This window comes from Cibotium barometz, chromosome 47, assembly GCF_041138505.1.
Source record: "Cibotium barometz isolate CiBa-2024 chromosome 47, ASM4113850v1, whole genome shotgun sequence".
In the NCBI taxonomy this organism is placed as follows: domain Eukaryota; kingdom Viridiplantae; phylum Streptophyta; class Polypodiopsida; order Cyatheales; family Cibotiaceae; genus Cibotium; species Cibotium barometz.
In genome coordinates this window covers 15,413,710-15,434,968 of record NC_141092.1, presented here as the reverse complement: position 1 = coordinate 15,434,968, position 21,259 = coordinate 15,413,710, and positions in this window count along the sequence as shown.

The following is a 21,259-nucleotide window of genomic DNA, read 5'->3' as shown; positions in this document are numbered from 1 at the left end:
TCTCATAACCATCCCATCACATACATTCTATCCACATTATATCACATTCATACACATACATTCTATCCACATTATATCACATCACTTTTATCCACATCATATCTCATTCATACACATCTCATCTCATTCATCCACATCCATCCAACCGTTCACATGTACGACTACTCACATCTATCCATACATTCATATCTATCACTTCACATCCACATATATTCATGTCACATCACATCTCATTCTTTCACATACACATCCACATCCATTCTTTCACATACTCATCCACATCCATTCTTCACATACACATCCACATCCATTCTTCACATACACATCCATATCCATCCTTCACATACACATTCACATCCATTCTTCACATAAGCATTCAAATCCATTTTCATCACATACACATCCATATCCATTATTCACATTCACATTCACATCCATTCTTTCACATACTCATTCGCATCCACTCTTCACATACACATTCACATCCATTCTCTCACATACACATTCACATCCATTCTTCACATACACATTCACATCCATTTTCAACACATATCATCCACTCACATCCCATATCATTCATTTACTTCCTGATTCACATGACATCATATCTCATCCATTCATTCACATCTCATTACATCCATCCATTCATTCACATCTATCTAATTCACATTGCATCTCATCACATCTATTCACATCACATCCCATCCATCCATTCATTCACATTTATGATTCACATCCCATCTCATCACATCTATTCACATCCCATCCATCCATTCATTCACATTTATCTGATTCACATCACATCTATTCACCTCACATCTCATCACCTCTATTCACCTCTATTCATAGAATTTAAACATAGAGTTTAAGACAATTCTAATTTTGATATAAAAATTCTTTATGCATCTATTTATGCATAAAAATCACTTTTGATGGGAATAACACTTTTGAAATAAAAAAAATTCCTTTATGCATCTTTCTATGCATAAAAATCAATTTTAATGAGAATAACACTTTTGAAATAAAAATAATTCCTTTATGCATCTTTCTATGCATAAAAATAAATTTTAATAATTAATATCAGTGATATCCATGCATATTCATAGGTGATAAAAATCAATTTTAATAATTAATATCAGTGATATCCATGCATATTCATAGGTGAATATGTACATGGAGTAATCATAATATTTCTTTTAGATGCAAAAATGGTGGGAATTACTCTTTTGGAATAACATAAAAACAAACTTTCTTTTTCACAAAATTCTAGAAAATTTTGCCATAACTCCTTTGTATGGCTGACCATTTCTCATTTTTATCATTCTTTAATTGACTGAAATTGACCCAAATTAGATTCATAGAACTCTAATCTACACAATTTTCTAAATTCAAAAGAGTAAACAATAAGAAGAGTTTAATTAATCCTTTAGTTAATCTTTCTAGGATTAAGAAAGGCTCAAATGTGAAGAAGAGAAGGGGGTGGCCTTTTCATCAAGGCATAGCATTTGAATTTAATTCAATTTACTGCAAAACATAAAAATCAGGAAAACCATAGACTTAAAATTAAACAAGTAAGAAAATTAACTTACATAGAGCTTGTAAGCTCTCCTTTGGCTTGAGGGATTGAGGGTTCTACTCTTGTTTGAAGCAAGAGTGGCCACCAATTCACTTTGGAGAGGATTAGGCCAAAAACAATTGAATTATTAAAAAATTCAATGTAAATGACTCAGGAGGACAGGAGCAGAGTAACAGTGCATAAACACCATTAAAATTTTACAAAGGGGGAGGCTTCTATTTATAGGCTAAGCGAGCCTCTAACCAAGCAAACTGATTCTAAAATTTTCCAGATCAGTTTGGTCAATTTTTGACCATTTTTGGGTCAGTTTAGCTTACTTTTTGGATCTAGTCGAAATAGGAGAGAGGAGAGATGAAAATATTTCATTATTTTTGAGTTTAAAACTCCTCCACACATGTGAAATAGGCACCTCCTTCATGAGGGGAGATCCCCACACTGAGGTGTCAAAAATGCATCATTTCCTCTAAATATCTCTTAATTTTTAACTAATAAACCTTGTACTCAGTCAACTCTTCATCTTAAGTGAGCATTTACTCATTTTTGGGGGTTTTTCTTTTATTCTTCAATTTATCTCCTCCCTACGTTTAGATTAATCTTACTGTACCATAGGAACCTTAATTAGACCATAATCTAAATTTTTTTTAAAATCTGGATCCTTAGGCTAAGTCCTTTATACCTATTTTTAATTAATCCCAATTGCACATTGTAAAGTTCTTTTTGAATTTTTGTTTGAGGGGAAACCATTTTAGACACTAGGAGGATTTTTATATCCAAAAATATCTCAATTTTGAATTAACTCCCTCTAGACATTTTCTCTCTCCAAGCCAAAATAGGGTAAAACAAGATCTTTGTTTTATTTCAGAGAGAGGAATGATTATAAGATCAAAAGGGGAGGTTCTTATACCTACGCACCTCAAAAGCTGGAGGGAGGAATCTTACATCCTACCCCACTTAAAAAATGCGAGATGTCCTCATCTCACAAATTAGAGGACAACTCTTTCCCTTAAGATCCAACTGATTCTAGGGTTCCTTATAGTCTGGTGGTGAACCTAACAGAATCCTAGGAAAAAGATCCCTTATATAGAACTCATCATCAGATAACAATTCTTTCACATCATATCATTCATATCTTTAACACAATAATGGTCCATAAGATCAAAATTTCCATCTGAATAGTCCTCCATGGGAATTTTCAATTATACAGATTTTTAATTTGACATCCCTTAACTTGATCCAATGGGTCAAGTGTTAACAGTAGCAATGTGTCAGCACAATCCACTAATCTCATAGTGATTCGCTGAAGTCATTATCATCATTCCAGTTATTATGAACATCATCCCATTCATCCTCATTGTGGTTTCGCTCAGCTTATCGCTTTTCAACCAAAACTCAGGAATCATCATTTTTCAATCAGAATCCAAATCAACTCATCAGTTCTCAACCAGAGTTTTTAAAATCATATCAACCACATTCGAATTCATCAGCTGGATAGCATTTTTGCTTATAATTTCAAGTCTTAGATTTACTCATATATACTGCCAATAAAGAGCTGCAGTTATACCACATCCATTTACATCACATCACATCTCATCACATCCACTCACATCGCATTCACATCTATTCACATTGCATTCACATTTAGTACCATTTTCTACTTTCGATACCGATGGGACTTTTCTAAGTTTCTGCCAATTGCTTGGCTTAGTTAAAGGTACTTTTTCTCGATGGATATTTTCATATTCTTTCTCAAATTTCTCAAGTGAAATATATTCAATATTCTTCTTTTTGAGTAAAAGATTCATGAGATTTACAAAAATCACTTCTACCATTATTTCCCAATAAAATAAATAATGCTCAAAATTCGACTTTTGATAAATACTCATAATTTGAATTATGCCAAAAATTCCTCTTTTACCATATTTGACTCTTAAAAGACAACTCCCCAAAAAATGCATAAGCCCAAGATCTATCATTTCAAACCTGAACTCAATGTCTCTTGGATCTTCTCTTCATGGTTCTCTATCCTAATGAGGTTGCCCACATATAGGACAATGATCATGTATCTACCCTGCTCAGAGAAAATACATAAAATTTCATTTGATGCACTATTAGAAAGACTAATACTTACAAAGAAACCCTCTATCCACTAGTACCATTGCTTGAGGGGCATGTTTTCAACCCATATAATACCTTTCAAAGTCTACACACTTTGTTTTTTGAACCGGGTATCTCAAACCTCGGTGGATGCACCACGTAGACCTCCTCCTTGTTGAGATGGCCATTTAGAAATGCGACCTTCACATCCATTTGCAACAATACCAACCAGTTACATGAGGAGATTCAAGGTTAGTACTATACAAATAGGATCTAGCTATGGGAGTAGGTGAATATCTCCTAAAAGTCAAACTCTTGGCAAAATCCTTCACTACGATCCTTTCTTTATACTTATCCAATGTAACATCAGACTTGTACTTGGCCTTCCAGACCCACTTTTGGTACCAACAACCTTTCATTTTGTAGGATTATCCACACAAGATCATGTGTGGTTTCTCAAAATTGTGTCATACTCTGGCTGCATAGCCCCCCTCTAGTTTGAATTTGCTTATTCTTCCTCTAAGTTGGCTGAATGGATGTCATACTCTGGCTACATAGCCCCCCTCTAGTTTGAATTTTCTTATTCTTCCTCTAAGTTGGCTGAATGGATGTGATGAGATGTGAATGGATGTGATGTGACGATATCTGAATGGATGTGATGTGATGTGAATATGATGTGATGAGACGTGAATGGATGAGATGTCATGTGGATGGATGTGATGTGATGAGATGTAAATCTGAATGAATATAAATGAATGTGATGTAATGTGAATGGATGGATGAGATGTAAGGTGGATTAATGTGATGCGATGTGGATCTAGGTAGATGTGGATGGATGAGATGTGATGTGATGTGATTTGGATCGGTGGATAAGATGTCATGTGGATATGGGTCAAGGTGAATGGATGAGATGTGATGAGGATAGATGTGGATAGATATGATGAGATGTAATATGATGTGATTGGATGAGAATGGACGAAGGACGATGGGAATACATATGACTGGATGTGGAATAAGCAATGTGAATTGATGTAGAAGAATGTGGAATAACGAGAAATGATGTGGAACAATGTGGAAAAATGAGAGTTCGTTAGAAACTGTATTTATGAAACCTGTTTTTAAATGACTGTTTTATGTCAAGAATGCTGGGGAAGCATTTTGACCATCTTGTGAATGAGGTCGAGACGACCTAAGTGATAAAGTTGCAACAGGTGACGGAGAGTCAATGGAGGACGTCTCGCGTAGCAACGTCGACCGAGGTCTTAACCAGCCTTGGTTCGATTTAAATGGTGAGCTTCTAGTACAGTGGATGAGGGACCAAGGAACCGGCCTATGAGTGAAGCACCAGGTGACCTATGAAGGAGCCTAGAGGGTGCTGACCATACGGTGCTCGGGCTCTAGGTCGTCGAAGATACCCATGCGTGCGTCAAGGAAGAAAATCGAACAAGGAGTTAAAGTTATTTTCTGAACTCTGGCATGTCCTTGCTGGTCCTCAACGGATGAGTCCATGGCTCTTTTATATGGATCTGTTGGTTGATCTTGCTGATCTTCAACGGAGGAGAGTCCATCTGGATTTTCTTATGTGATCATATTGCTGGGTACTATGAGCTAGGAACTATTGAAAAGGCCCCTGATGAGTGAACATGTGGTGAGCGTTCTGGTTGCCAATGATGCCATAGGTACACCGATGAAGGAATGATTGGAAATTAGAATTCAAGCTGAATATTTTGGAGGATTATGATCAGTGATACTATGGTTTCATTAAAAGATTATTTTAAAGACAGCTGAATCTTTGAAACGGGCAATTTCATATTGGGTGTGACTATCTTGAAGTTTGCTTGAAGCGCTGGCTATGGGGCCTGGGAACTCTTTTCCTTGGTACCCGGGGCAAAACATAACCAAATTTTTAAATGGATCCTATCACCACAGTGGTTGGGCGGTTGGCTAGGGCGGTTGGCTAACCCATGGGACTAGATGGGGTTAGGCTGGACTGATGGATCCCTAAAATGAGACTCAATTCTGTTAAGTCGATTGTTGAAGTAAATCCCAGATAACTTTTGTTCTATGGAAAAGAATCAACGGTTGTGCCTCTTGATGATGAGGAAAAAAGTGTTGAACTCTATGATCCAAGTGCAAGTCTTTTCCTTGATCTGACCATGAGACTTACAAGTTCAGTCGGATCAGTTTGGTTAGTGATGACCTTGACTACGTTAGAATAAAACTTTCATGGAGAAATTGCCTATGTCTGCTGGGCGCGAGGGAAGTTTTTCCAGGTTCGATTTTGGAAGAACCGAGGGATTAGTCTCTTGTCTGGATATCTCTTGGATGAGGCCCCGAGTGGGAGACTCTTCCTTGTGCAAGAAGTGCTACTTCCGCTGCTAGCATCTTGATGACCTTGACCTTGACTATGTTAGAATAAAACTTTTCTAGAGGAATTACCTATGTCTGCTGGGCGAGGGAAGTTTTTTCGGGTTCGGTTTTGGAAGAACCGAGTGATTAGTCTCTTGTCCGGATATCTGTGGACGAGGCCCCAAGTGAGAGACTCTTCCCTGCGCAAGAAGTGCTACTTCCGCTGCTAGCACCCCTGAATTCGTTGCGCGGAGGGAGCAGGGATCTTTCAGCTGGCATACCCCTGAATTCATTGTGTGGAGGGGGCAGGGATCTTTCAGTTGGTATGCCATGTCTAAAAAAAGATGTCATGACTCCTCTTCCTTAGGAGTCTCCATGAAGTTTGCTGATGTTGATCCTTCTTCAGTGCAACGAATTCCGGGGTGCTAGCAACGGAAGTAGCACTTCTTACGCAGGGCAGAACCTCTCACTCGAGCCTCACCCCACGGATATTCGGACAAGAGACTAATCCCTCGGTTCCGAACCTAGAAAAACTTCCCTCGCCCAACAGACATAGGCGATTCCTCCAAGATATTTTATTCTAACGTATTGAAGGTCATCACTAACCGAACTGATCTGACTGAACCCGTAAGATCAAGGAAGAGTCTTGCACTTGGATCATAGAGTCCAACGCTTTTTTCCTCATCAAGAGGCACAGCTGTTGATTCTTTTCTATAGAACAAGGGTTATTCGGGATTTACTTCAACTATCGTAACTTAATAGAATTGAGTCTCATTTTAGGGATCCATCAGTCCAGCCTAACCCCATCCAATTCCATGGGTTAGGCAACCACCCAACCACTGTAGTGATAGGATCCATTTAGAAATTTAGTTATATTTTGCCTCGGGTACCAGGGAAAAGAGTTCCCAGGCCCCCTAGCTGGCGCTTCAAGCAAACTTCAAGATAGTCACACCACTTACACACCCAATATGAAATTGCATGTTTCACAGATTCAACCGTCTTTAAAACAATCTTTTAATGAAACCATAGTATCAATGATCATAATCCTCCAAAATATCCAGCTTGAATTCTAATTTCTAATCATTCCTTCATCGGTGTACCTATGGCATCATTGGCAACCAGAACGCTCACCGCCTGTTAACTCAGGGGCCTTTTCAATAGTTCCTAGCTCATAGTACCCTGCAATATGATCACATAAGAAAATCCAAATGGACTCTCCATTGAAGATCAGCAAGATCAACCAACAGATCCATATAAAAGAGCCATGGACTCATCCGTTGAGGACCAGCAAGGATAATCAACCAGATCCATGCCAGAGTTCAGAAAATAACTTTAACTCCTTGTTCCATTTTCTTCCTCGACGCATGCATGGGTATCTTCGGTAACCTAGAGCCCAAGCACCATATGGTCAGCACCCTCTAGGCTCCTTCGCAGGTCACCTAGTGCTTCACTCATAGGCCGCTTCCTTGGTTCCTCATCCACCGTACCAGAAGCTCACTATTTAAATCGCACTAAGGCTGGTCAAGACCTCGGCCAACGTTGCTACGCGAGACGTCCTCCATTGACTCTCCATCAGCTTTGCAACTTTATCACTTAGGTCTCCACGACCTCATTCACAAGATGGTCAAAATGCTTCCCCAGCATTCTTGACATAAAACAATCATTTAAAAACAGGTTTCATAAATACACTTTCTAACGAACTCTCATTTTTCCACATTGTTCCACATCATTTCTCGTTATTCCACATTCTTCTACATCAATTCACATTGCGTATTCCACATCCAGTCATATGTATTCCAATCGTCCTTCATCCATTCTCATCCAATTAAATCATATTACATCTCATCACATCTTTCCTCATCACATCACATCACAACATATCCACATTGCATCTCATCCATTCATATCACATCACATCCATCTACATTCATTCAGATCCACTTCACAGTCACATATCATCACATCACGTTCACATCTATTTACATTACTTCACATCCATTCACATCTACCCAAGTCCATATCACATCACATCTCATCTATCCACGTCGTATCTCATCCATTCATATCTAACCAGATCCACATCACATTACATCCATTCACATCTTATTACATCACATTCACATCTCATCTATCCACGTCATATCTCATCCATTCATATCTAACCAGATCTATCCACGTCATATCTCATCCATCCATGTCATATCACATCCATTCACATCTCATCTATCCACGTCATATCACATCCATTCACATCTCATCTATCCATGTCATATCTCATCCATTCATATTTAACCAGATCCACATCACATCACATCCATTCACATCACATTCACATCTCACCACATCTCACCTCATCCACTCACATATCATCACATCCATTCACATCTATCACACCCATTCACATCCCACATTCATTCACATGCATATCTATCATATCACATGTCATTCTTATCCGTTTACATCACATCCATTCACATCTATCACATTCATTCACATCCCACATTCATTCACATGCATATCTATCATATCACATGTCATTCTTATCCGTTTACATCACATCACATCCTTTCACATATCATCACATCTCATTCTCATCCATTTAGATCACATTCACATCTTATTCTCATCCATTTAGATCACATTCACATCTCACCACATCTCACCACATCTCATCACATCCACATCCACATCTTATTCACAACATCGCATTCACATTTAGTACCATTTTCTACTATCGATACCGATAGGACTTTTCTAAGTTTCTGCCAATTGCTTGGCTTAGTTAAAGGTACTTTTTCTCAATGAATATTTTCATATTCTTTCTCAAATTTCTCAAGTGAAATATATTCAATATTATTCTTTTGAGTAAAAGATTCATGGGATTTACAAAAATCAATTCTACCCATATTTCCCAATAAAATTAATAATGCTCAAAATTCCACTTTTGATAAATACTCATAATTTGAATTGTGCCAAAAATCCCTCTTTTACCATTTAATTACTTGGATCTCAAATATCATGGGAATTTCTCTTTTTGCATAACAATAAATTTATCAAAAATTCCTCTTGTCACTATTGGTTTTCATATGGTAGATGCAGACCACTCTTTGTATGTGCACAAGAGTGATAAGGGTATTGTGATCATCACCATTTATGTAGATGATCTTATTGTTGGGGGTGACAACTTGGATGAGATTGAGCATGTGGAAGGTTTTCTCAAAAGGAAGTTTGAGATGAAGTATTTGGGAGATTAGTATGTATTGGACATGTTGTCCAAGTATGGGATGGTTGATTGTAAGTCAATCTCGGTGCCATTAGATACAAATGGCAAGCTTAGTGTAGATGTAGGTTATGTGTTGGAGGATCCCAATATGTACATGAAGATTGTGGGTAGTTTCATCTATGTCACGATCAGCGGGCTAGATTTGAGTTACACTGTTGGCTTAGAGAGCCAATTTATGCAGGTTCCACGCAAACCACACCTTGACAGTGTTGTGCGACGCACACTTCGGTATTTGAGGGCCACTGTTGATTATGCATTGTTTTATGTAGCAGGTGTACCATTGGAGCTATATGGGTACACAAATGCAGATTGGGCAAGTAGCATCTTAGATAGGAGATCTACCAATGGATTTATGTTTTCATTGGGGAAAGCTGCTATGACATGGAGCAGCAAGAAGTAGCCCACAGTTGCCTTGTCGAGTACAGAGGAGCTACAGTGGTAGTGTGTAAGGTAGCTTGGTTACGCAAGCTACTTGTTGGCTGATTTGTAGTTGCATGTGGAGAGAAAGGTCGACTTGGCCTACGTCAGCACACGGGATTAGGTCGCTAACATCTTCACAAAGTCCTTTGGGAGTTGAGAAGCTCTACAGATTTTGAGATATGCTTGGAGTTCATGAGCTAGAGTTGAGCAAGGGGGGAGTGCTGAGATTTCAAGCTCAACATGAGCTAACACTCAGGCACCTGCATGACCATTTGACATTTACATCACTAGCAGGTTTGGTAGTTGGCACCAACATATCTTCACCAAAGATTATATAGCTAGACTACTAGTCCACACCTACCCACTCCTCTTAGTGTGTTCAAATTATGGACTGCTTGTATATACTCTATTATGTGTGTTAGTCACGTTATCTTATTTGTAAACCTCTTTTGTTATGTGAAGAATAATAATAATTTTCATCCTCTCACCTTGTGTGTTCTCTTCTAGGGTTTGTGTGAGTGTGTGTGTGTGCTTGCAAGAGCTCAAGCCCTCTTCTCCCTTGCATCTTTTCACACAAGACATTTGGGCTATACATAGAACACCTATCAACTCCCGAGTGAAATGCCTTGGACTAATTGATTAAAAAAACAAAGTGTGGTCATTATATACAAGGTTGCTCTACAAGAGTGGTTGCTCCTTCCTTCTTCTCATAAAAGAAACATTTAGGACCAGGAGGGCTAAAGGCTTAAATGATGTGGTTATGTAATGATGATTGGACACACACATGGCATCTAGACCACAATATTGCTCTTATCCCACCAGTGCCAAGCCTATAGCACAGGGCCCCAATATCACTTTAGATGAGATAGAAATGCTAGAACAAGCTGGGTTCAAATTGCAAAAAATCGAGGGTCCATCTAGTCAACCAATCCAACAAGTGAGTGTGGATGAAGATACTCAAACATTGTTGAAAGATCCAAGTTGTACTCCCATAAGGGGCCATAGGAGTATATGGAGATCCACAATTTCACAAGATGCATGAAAGAGAATTGAGAAGGCAAGGTCTGAGATGATGATGTTGAAGAGTGAAACTATTTTATAACCTGGCAGAAAGAGTATCTTACATGTATTGACCTTTGCCTCTGGGGCTAAAAGTATTCAATATGATGCACATGTTATGGAACAACCAACATGCTCATGTCCTGATTTCCAGTGAAGGGAATCTAGAAATAAGCCCTACCTTTCCTGCAAGCACTTGTATTTTGTTTTCCTTGTTGTTCTTAAGCTTGATGAGAATGACCACATGTTTGTACACCAAGCCAATATATCTAGCAGGGATCTTACAAGGGCCTTGGGTGCAAAAAAGTAAACATTGACTCCATTTGTGAACCCTAAACCCCACCCATGATGCCACATTTTGTTCTTTAATGGAATCCCCCCGCATATGTATATGTATGGACACTTTCTTGAAGCTTTTTTGTATGTAACACACCTATATAATGTATCTAAAAGATGTACTTTCCACTGTACAATGACCCAGAAAGAGTATCTTCTAGGTATTGCCTTTTGCCTTAGGTGCTGAAAGTGTTTAGTATGACGTGCATTTCATGGACCAACTGGCAGGCTCATGTCCTGATTTTCAACAAGCTGCCTTGCATAGAAGCACTTGTTTTTTTTTTTTCTATGTTGTTCTCGAGCTTGATGAGAATGGTCACATCTTTGTGCACCATGTGCCAATATATGTTGTAGGAATCTTACAAGGGCCCTAGGTGAAACAATGAAAATTTGACTCCATTTGTGAACTGACCCTACCCACACTACACTTTTTTCTTCAATGGAATCACATTTTGTGCTTCAAAAGGCCTTTGCAACTAAGTAAATGCGTCAAAGGGAACACACACACACACATAGAGCTTGTATGGGAAGATATGAATATTTGTGCACAATGCCAAAGTGAGAGTATACACCATTAGACTCAGAAAAAGCTCGCATTAAGCTCGTCGCCAAAGCTCACAAAAAAAACACACACTCAGGAGGAGGAGGATGAGCTTAATGACACTGAGTCCGATCCAATGTTGTAAGAGTTATGGCTATCTGATGACGAATTGTTGTGATGACTTTTAAGTTTTTTTTAGGTTCAACAAAATACAACAATGGGAAGGAATCAACATTGCAAGTACACTTCTATAAGACCGGCTTCTCAAACATACAATGAACTAGGTGTATTCTAAACCCATCCTCAAATGTTGCTAAATTTTTCATATTTTTTTATAAATTTTCAATTCAATATCTTCTTGAGTGATTTCTTGTGTTTCTTCTAAGACAATTCAAACTTTCTTCAAGTTATTACTTGGATAACCATTAAGGCTAAATCCTTCCTTTAGAATTGGCCCTAGTTCAATCTTTACTTAGATTGACCTTAAAGTATGCCAAAGGAGTATGCCAAGTACTCCACCTTTCTTAGTGTGCCCTCTTTAGTTAGAGTAGAACCTTCTAGGTGAATTGTAAAAGTGAAAGTAGTTATTAAAAATAAAACAAAATAAAACAAATAAACGGACAAAAAAAATCCAAGAAGATAACCATCGCCATGTAAGATCTTGGTAGGACTTTGGCTCCTAGTGTTAGAGCCTTGAGAGACTATAGCCTTGATCTTCATGGAATGGGACCTTGTGGCTACAAATTTACCAATAAAGGACTAAAATACCATCATTGTCGGTGAGGTATTTAATGGTTCTTAGAGATACTCTTGAAGAAGGTCTATGGGCCATTGCTTGGGTCTCAGGATGGTGCCTTACTCTTACTTTTTATCTTTGATTTTAAAATTATAATTTCTTACACTAAAAAAAAACAGAAATAAAAAACTTGTAAATACATCGCTTAGTAGTTTCATTTATAAGGCTAAATGATAGCTAGAGATGGTTTCACATAAGTGAAACCATCGCTTAGTAGTTTCATTTATAAGGCTAAATGATAGCTAGAGATGGTTTCACATAAGTGATAGTGTGTAAAGACTAAGGTCATAATCATAGGCATATTCTTAATGCAATTTTTGTTTAGATAGAAATTGGACCAACCTTAATATTACCCTTGTAATAATTAGGAAAATTTGACTAATCACAATAAAAAGTTCCTCACAGCTTGATTAGGTGTTTGCATTGCGCTTAAAATTTAATTCTTTTCCACTGGAATACCTTACTGGTTATACCATGTTGCCTTACACTAGCCTAGGAGGCTTACACTAGTCTAGGAGGCTTAGGATACCCAAGGATATGATTTTTAAGCTTTGGCCACCCAAGGGTGTAAACCCTAAAAACAAATTAGATAAGGCCTCTTATAACCAAAACTCTCATTCTCTTATGCTAATTCAATAGAGTTATCTTCTTCTCTACTATCTTCTGCTATTGCTTGCTTGCTTGTTGAAATCTTGTGTGCTTTCTTGCTCGTATGTGAGAGAGTGAGTGTGTGAGATTGAGTGGTGAGAAGGGTCAAACTTCCATTGGAGTGCAACGACATAGTAGTGGAGCTTTTGGGTGTGGCTGCACTACCTACAAGAATCCTAGGCAACAGGCTTTCACGAGATGAGTGACACATCCCAATTTTGCATTTTTGTGCTAGGCCATGGCACATTGGTTTATCGGTTCTTCAGATGTTTATGCTCCTGACTGCAGTTGGGAAAAGCCCCACGATATTGGGTTATTCCCTACATTCTTTCCATGGTGCCATGGCTCCCAGCAGAGTAGAAGATGATATAGAGAATCCTATTAAGCTTGAAGTTTGAGGCAGAGCTTAGTAAATAAAGTTACATTTCACAACTCAAAGCAAGCACAATAATTGATGAGGAGAATAGAACTAAAAAATTTTGAAAGATCAACCATACTACCAAAGTCTATTGAATAATGGATTATGTTCAGAATGGATTACCACCAACAAAAAAAGAATTTTTTGATATTCAAGAGAGGTTGGGGACTGACAAATGTTGAAAGATCAACCATACTACCAGATTCTACTGAAGAAGAATCATCTCAGACATGCAAATAGACAATTGAATTATGGGATAAGTCACAAAAAATAGCAAGTATTTTCCAATCTTATCCTTGCTATCAATTTATGTCGCAGAGAAGGTGCTTTTCTCCATTTGCAAGGAAGGTACCATATGAAGAGAAAGCTATAGGGGGGTCTTGGATGCCTTTTTATTGCACTGTAGATCACCTCTATAAATTTATAATTAATTCCAATCTAATTAATTCCTTTGTAAGGAAGGTACCATATGAAGAGAAAGCTATAGGGGGACCTTGGATGCCTTTTTATTGCACTGTAGATCACCTCTATAAATTTATAATTAATTCCAATCTAATGGATTATTATTTTTATGTGTTTGAGATTTAAGATGCTAATGGGTTTCTTGGACGAGTTGGTGTAAAACTGAGGAGGAAGAATTGGCACGGACTCTGGCCTTGGTCATTATATTAGTAAAATGAATAAAGAAGTTCTTGCCATTTTTCATTTGTAAATACTCTGATAGCCTTAAGGTAGTTACGTATTTGGGTTGGTCTATTATCCCCTCAAATACAGGTAGGTCTATTATCCCCTCAAATACTGGTAGAGTTATACTTGTAGAGCAATTTAAAGCTATTAGGAATTTTTGGGTATGCACCTAGGGTTTGGACTATGAGATCATCTTATTTTTAAAATTACACCGCACATGATTTAGCGGCTAATAAGATGGATGCAAATCTCTTATAGAATGTACAAAATAAAAGTTTTTGAGATTGTGCGCTTTTGCCGCACAGGTCGTAGCTGGGGACTTGCCGGACACCGTATGCGAGCCACGAATGGCTGCAAGCATACAACCAGGAAGGCAAGCTCAAAACAGAATGCAAAAGGTGTGTCACTCACCGCTTAACTGCCGCCTTGAAGGATTCCCGCGTCGCAGCCGTGAAGGAGGAGCCGCCGTCGCCGCTCTACCGCCTCTCCGCCGCCGCCGTGCCGCTACACAGTGCTCGATCGCTCTCTCACTCACTCTCTCTCTCTCTCACAAACGCAGGAGAAGGAAACCAAAGAGATAAGGCAAGAGCACTCTTGTATTCACAACACATGAGAATGAGGATTTTAGGGTTACATTTGACTCATATAGGTGACTTGGCCGTTCACACTTGGGCGCCCATACATGGCCGGCCGACCCTAACCCTTATCCTACTGATATCCAAGGTGCGCCTCTCATCGGCGATCACCCAATCCCTTCATCCTTAACATATGGTGCCGACAAGCCCGGCCCATGACTCAGAATATTTAAATTAATGACGTAAAATATAGTATGTCGCAATGTCCGCCATGGGTTAACATGCCCCCCTTCCTGATGTAGATTCCGTCCTCGGAAGCTATGGTATGGTAAGCTCGAGAGGGTTGTTGTGGTAGACCGTCTGCAAAACAGGGAAGTAGAGTGAAGGTATGCTGGAATTCAAAAGATATAAAGTGTATAAATTCAAGCGTGTGAGACCACAATGGATGTTGCTATTAGAACTTAGTTTAAGGGTACATGAGTGAGCTAGTGTAGCAAATTAATAGGAGTTTAAAATTATTGAAAGGAATTCAAGAGTTAGCAAGGTGTCAAAGATTAATCAAGGTTTATAACTGGCCTAAGTCAAGGAAAATAACCAAGCTTAATAAATAAACAGATGACCATACTATGTCTACTCTAAGAACAAGTAGTTACCACGAGCCTAGGGACACAAGAAACATCAGAGTTACAGGAGCCTTTTGCCTTTTTTTTTTTTTTTTTGCACATGACAATTTTTATACACAATGGCGACCTTCCTAAGGCAAAACTAACATCGATCCTGGTACCATGTTTAACACAAGGCATTATCCAGGAATCTATTAGCTCACTTTAGGCAAGGCTACCCCCTACCAACCAAGGCATCGGTCTGGAGTAGAATACTCCTCGCCTACCAAGTATCAATAAGGCGATAGGCCAACATTAAAGCACATCATAGACTTGTATTGCCATTTATTGTAGGCTTTTTTTTTTTAAAGTTTGTTTTGATCTTCGCTCCTGAACTAAAATGTGTTCTTACATCTTTTCGACAAGGGGTAAAATCTATGTCCTAGAGGTCAACACACACACAGCCAGGTGTTCAAACATTAAGATGGTTTGACCCTAGACCTAAGACAATCGTATTCTAAGGTTAACTAAAGACGTCATGCTGCCTAGGAATATTTCCAATAAAGTTAAGCTCATTAATGATTTACACTAGCATGCAAGCAACTTCAAAAACTAAGTAGTACATTGATAATTTCCATGTGGTCATGCATTATAGTTTATGCAATTGATTGAACAGTAAAAACGAAAGAGAGTGGGTATGGAAGAATTACACCTGTAATTGGAGATCTCCTTGATTTGACGAGACAGCTTGCAATTTGATGTAGATATATTTTGATGAACGTTGCGGCAGTCTCTGGACTTGGAAGCGAACCCACCTCAAACTTTTTAACCTGTACAATCAACTAACAAGCACTATACCTCGAGAGGCACATGAGTGTGAAAATTCAAGACTCGTTTAAAGAATCTAAACTAGAAAAAACTTGAAAACACTAACCTACCTACCAGTCACCACACTACTACTGAGGATACGGTAAGAGGATGTTGTAGAGTCCTGGCTCTAGCCCTAAGGCTAAGCCTCTATCCGCATCATCCAAATAAATAAAATCAACCTCAGTAGTGCCATGAGTTTCATCCGTCCATTCATCATTGTCAGATATTTCCTTTTCATTTTCCCATCCACATAGACTCATCAAGAATGTAACGATGCGAGGATAGTCATCTTGTGGAAAAGGAAAGCATTGGGCTATCGGGGATATGTCCTCTACGGAGTAGGGGTCAGTCATGGTTAATAGGCGAATTAGCCATTCTAATTCCTCAACATTTTCCTCTCTGGCTAATACATCTATATGATCCCATTCAGTTTCAATTACAGGATAGCACATGTGAAATATCTGAGAAAGGTACAGATGATACCTCTCATCAAAGGCGGGAGTGGATGAAGTGTATGATGATCGTGCATCTGCCATATCTGCAAACACAGATATAGCATCAGTAGGTTTGTGAGACAGGTCAATCTAGTTCTTGATTGTATACGGATATTTATCCTCTTTTTGTGCTCTTGCTCTTTTTACTATTTTTTGTTTTTCTTTTCTTTGTTTTGTTTTTTTTTGTTTTTTATAATGTATGAAGCTATATATATACATCCCCTTGAATTTGGCGATTACATGGTCAGGGGAGAAGGTTAAGGAGGAAGCATTAGAATGTCGAGCGTGAGTACATGCTCCCCCTTTCCTTGGGTAGATCATATTATTTGCAATGATGTTGCAGCCTCTTGGAACCAATTTGTCCAGCGGGTCATAGGTTGTGATGTGGGCAGATAGCTTTTTATGACCCTTGTGGCCACATCCAATTGCAGAGATGGTAGTGTACGCTCCCATTGACGAATGGAGGAAATGGTTTCCATCGATACTATTACAAGGGGAGATGTAGGCTCATCGGTTTTTTGTTGGGTGTTGACAAGAGTAGGTGTAGAGCATGTAGAAACTTCTATATGAGTTTGTGCCTGGCATGAGGAGCTAGAAGCTTCATGTGGCCCCCCCCTTCCTGAGCTAGGTGGTAATGATCGATATCGTTTGGGAATCCAAACTAACTCTGGAAGTGGTGCGGAGCACTCTGTTACCTTTCCCTTACCACGGTCTTGAATTGTCATTGGGGTGGCAACAATTGGTTTGCAAGGTTTTACAGGTGATGTAGAGGGATTCACCTTATGTTTAGGGACCCAAATCTGGTCATTCCCCTCGTAGTACCCTTGGGCTACTAATAATTTTTTAGGGATCCATCGCGATGTTACATTGCCCTTTCTCGGGTAGGTAGCTGCTTTCCTCTTACGAGGCTTCTTGGTGGCTGAACGAGATTGAGCAGGGGAAGTAGCTGTTAACGAAGCTTTGGGGACCCATTTGTATGTACTCTTTGGCATAGTAAGTAAAGCTTTAGGGACCACCTTGCCTGTTTCCACTCTTGGCATTGAAGCGTTAGAGGGGTGGCCAACAATCGAAGATGGTTTTGCCACTGGACTTTGTGATTTTTCGTTATCTAATATTTGAGTGGATGACTTAGGTGCGGGATTTTGAGCGGTCAGACCTAGTGTTGGTTCTTGCGTTGTGACTTGTCTGGTTGCCCAATCGATATTGCACTTGGTGGCCATCATCCATTTGCGCCCTAAGATTACAGTCCCTCCCATGGTACCAGTAGGCATAACCAAAAAGCTTTGAATTATAGTTCCCTTGTCATAGGCAACCGGAGCGTGCAGAATTCCTGATACAGGGGTTTTCTTCTTGTTGATTCCTTGAACTTGGATAGAACTCTTGGTTAAAGGTGGTTTTCCCAGTTGACACCACACGCCATATGATAGCAAATTATGTTGAGCTCCTGTATCCAATAATGCATTATACAGCACCTCCCCGTAAGGACTCTGTAACTCAATTGGGTATCTTAGAGGTGGGTCAGATTCTAGTGCATCCTGCTCTGCTTCCTCGAAAAATACTTGCGTAATTCCCAAGTTGGCTTCTCGTTGTTGCCTAGCGCGCTGTTGACGTTCTTTGGCTTCGACTCTCGCTTGTATCTTTTTAAGCTCAGCTTGTTCTTTAGCTGCCTTCTTTTGATGGATTGCATGTAACTCCTCCTGGCTTAGGGGGTCATAGTATCTTTTGAATTTACTCCCATTAAGGAATCCAATGGTTTCAACTCCGTCGAGAGTCTCCACTCTGATGGTACCTTGCGGGGTAATTTCACATACTCTATATGGTCCCTTACCAGCATATTTGAGCTTCTTCTTTTCGTTTCGCACTCCATACATCAGGATTTTATCCCCAACCTTGATGTCCTTGTCCTTTAGATGGCGATCAAACCATTTTTTCCTCCTATCCTTCTCCACAAGGGCATTGTATACAGCCAATTGTCTTTCTTCATTTAGCCGCTCAAGGATATACAGACGTTCTGCTAAGGGATTACCATCCCAACCCTCTTGAGTAGCAACACGAAGACTTGGAATAACAAATTCCCACGGCATGACTGCTTCTTGGCCATATACCATTTTGAATGGTGTACAATTAATAGCCACTTTGTACGCAGTACGATAGGCCCATAAAGCTGTCGTAAGCTTTAGATCCCAATCCGTGCGATGAGCTTCAACTGTCTTTGTCAAAACAGAGATTAAAGTGTTGTTGGTACTCTCGGCTTGGCCATTCTCTTGCGGATAGTAAGGAGTAGATTTATGATGGGATATCATGAAATTTGTTGTGAGCTCCTTAATCACTTCATTTATAAAATGCGTACCATTGTCGCTCACAAGTTCAAAAGGACAACCGAATCGTGTGATTATATTTTCAAAGAGGAACTTGGCTGTTGTCCTTGCATCTGCCTTACGTGTCGCTTTCGCTTCAGCCCATTTGGTCATATAGTCAGTGGCCACAATAATATAGCGAGATTGTGTGTTTCGGGCCGCTGGACTAATTGGACCTACAAAGTCTAAACCCCACTTTTCAAATGGTTGGTTTACTTTGATCGGATGTAGGGGCATCTGATCTTTCCTCTGCGGTTTCTTGTATCGTTGGCATTCATCGCAACCCTTCACAAAGAGTGATGCATCTTGGAACATAGTGGGCCACCAATACCCTGATTGTAAGATCTTTCGCGCAGTTAAGTCTCCTGAGAAGTGACCACCGGCTACGCCCATATGTGCCTCTTGTAAAATGTATAGATACTCATCCTCTCGGGCACAACGCCTAAGAACGTCATCCTTTCCTCTTTTATAAAGAGTCCCGGCTATCAGGCAATAGGGTTCGCATTCTTTGATCAGCTTTCGAGCTAGATCTTTACGAAGCTCCTTGGGTGGAAAGCCATTAACCAAAAAGTTAACAATCTTCTCACTCCATTCAGGCATTGTCTCCACCATGAACAGGGAAGTGTCAGGTAAGTCATCATCAACCCCTGTAGGAGCCTCACCATTGGGTATGCGAGACAAATGATCAGCCATAACATGTTTCTTGCCAGGTCTCACAACAACCGTGAAATCAAACTCAAGAAGAATCAATAGCCATCGTGTGATTCTTCCTGTGGAGCATGGTTTGTTTACCAGATACAACAATGCTTGATGATCCACATAGAAAACAAACTTGGTGGCAAGGAGGTAATAACGAAATTTCCTTACTGCATATATCATTGCCAACCCTTCTCGCTCCGTAGTGGTGTAGTTCATCTCAGCATCGTTCAACTGGCGACTGGCAAAGCTAATGGGGTAGTCTAGCTTGTGTTCTCCAGGTTGAGTTAACACACACCCAATAGCAAAGTTTGATGCATCAATATGCACATGGAAGAGTAAATCCCAGTTAGGCATTCTCAAGATTGGAGCACTCGCCAAGGCCTTCTTTAATAGCTCATAGGCACGGTCACATTCTTCGGTCCAAATAAACTCGATGAGAAGCTTATACAATGGTCGAGCTATCTCGGCGAAGAAGAGAATAAACCTTCGATAATAACCAACGTGGCCCATAAAGCGTTGGACTCCCTTGTAGTTGGTGGGTGGGGGTAATTCCAGAATGACCTTGATTTTACTCTCATCAGTGGAAATCCCATTTTTGGACACTATATGCCCTAAGATAACTCCGTGTTTAACCCAGAATTGGCATTTGAAAGGATTCAAGGAGATGCGATATAATCTACACCTTTCAAATATTTTTCGTAAACACATCAAGTGCTCGTCCCAAGAGGAATGAACACAAAGATCATCTAAGAAAGCTTCACAGAAGTCCCTTAGATATTCCTTAAAGGCCGTGTTTATCAATCGTTGGAATGTTGCAGGTGCATTGGTCAGGCCAAAAGCCATGACGCGAAAGGCAAACACTCCAAACTCCGTGATAAATGCTGTTTTAGCTTGGTCCTCGTCTGCAATTGTGATCTGATTGTAACCGGAGTACCCATCTAAAAAGCTATATGCCTCCTTGCCTGCCACTCTTTCAAGCACATGTTCAGAATATGGCAAGGGGTAATGATCCCTTCTGGTGGCTGCATTAACCTTTTTGAGATCAACGCACACTCTGAGTTTCCCATTCTTCTTTGGCACGATGACTATCGGAGAAACCCATTCTGAGTGCTCAATTGGGTATATGAATCCACATTTTACCAGCTTTTCAATTTCCTCTTGTACAATCTTTGCGTACTTAGGATTCATTGGGTAGGGACGTTGCTGGACTGGTTTAGCAGTGCTAATCATTGGAATCGTGTGTTGCACCACCGAGGGTGGAACACCCTTCATATCATGATATGTCCAAGCAAATATGTCCTTGAATTCTTTAAGAAGCTTCGTAAGTGCAGCTTCTTCCGCCTTGGTGAGGTCTTGAGCAATATAAACTGGTTTAGACTCCTCACCCGGATCTGCTAGGTCTATCTCCTTAACTACCGCAGGGCCATCGTAGACACCGCTACTCCCATTGGTAGG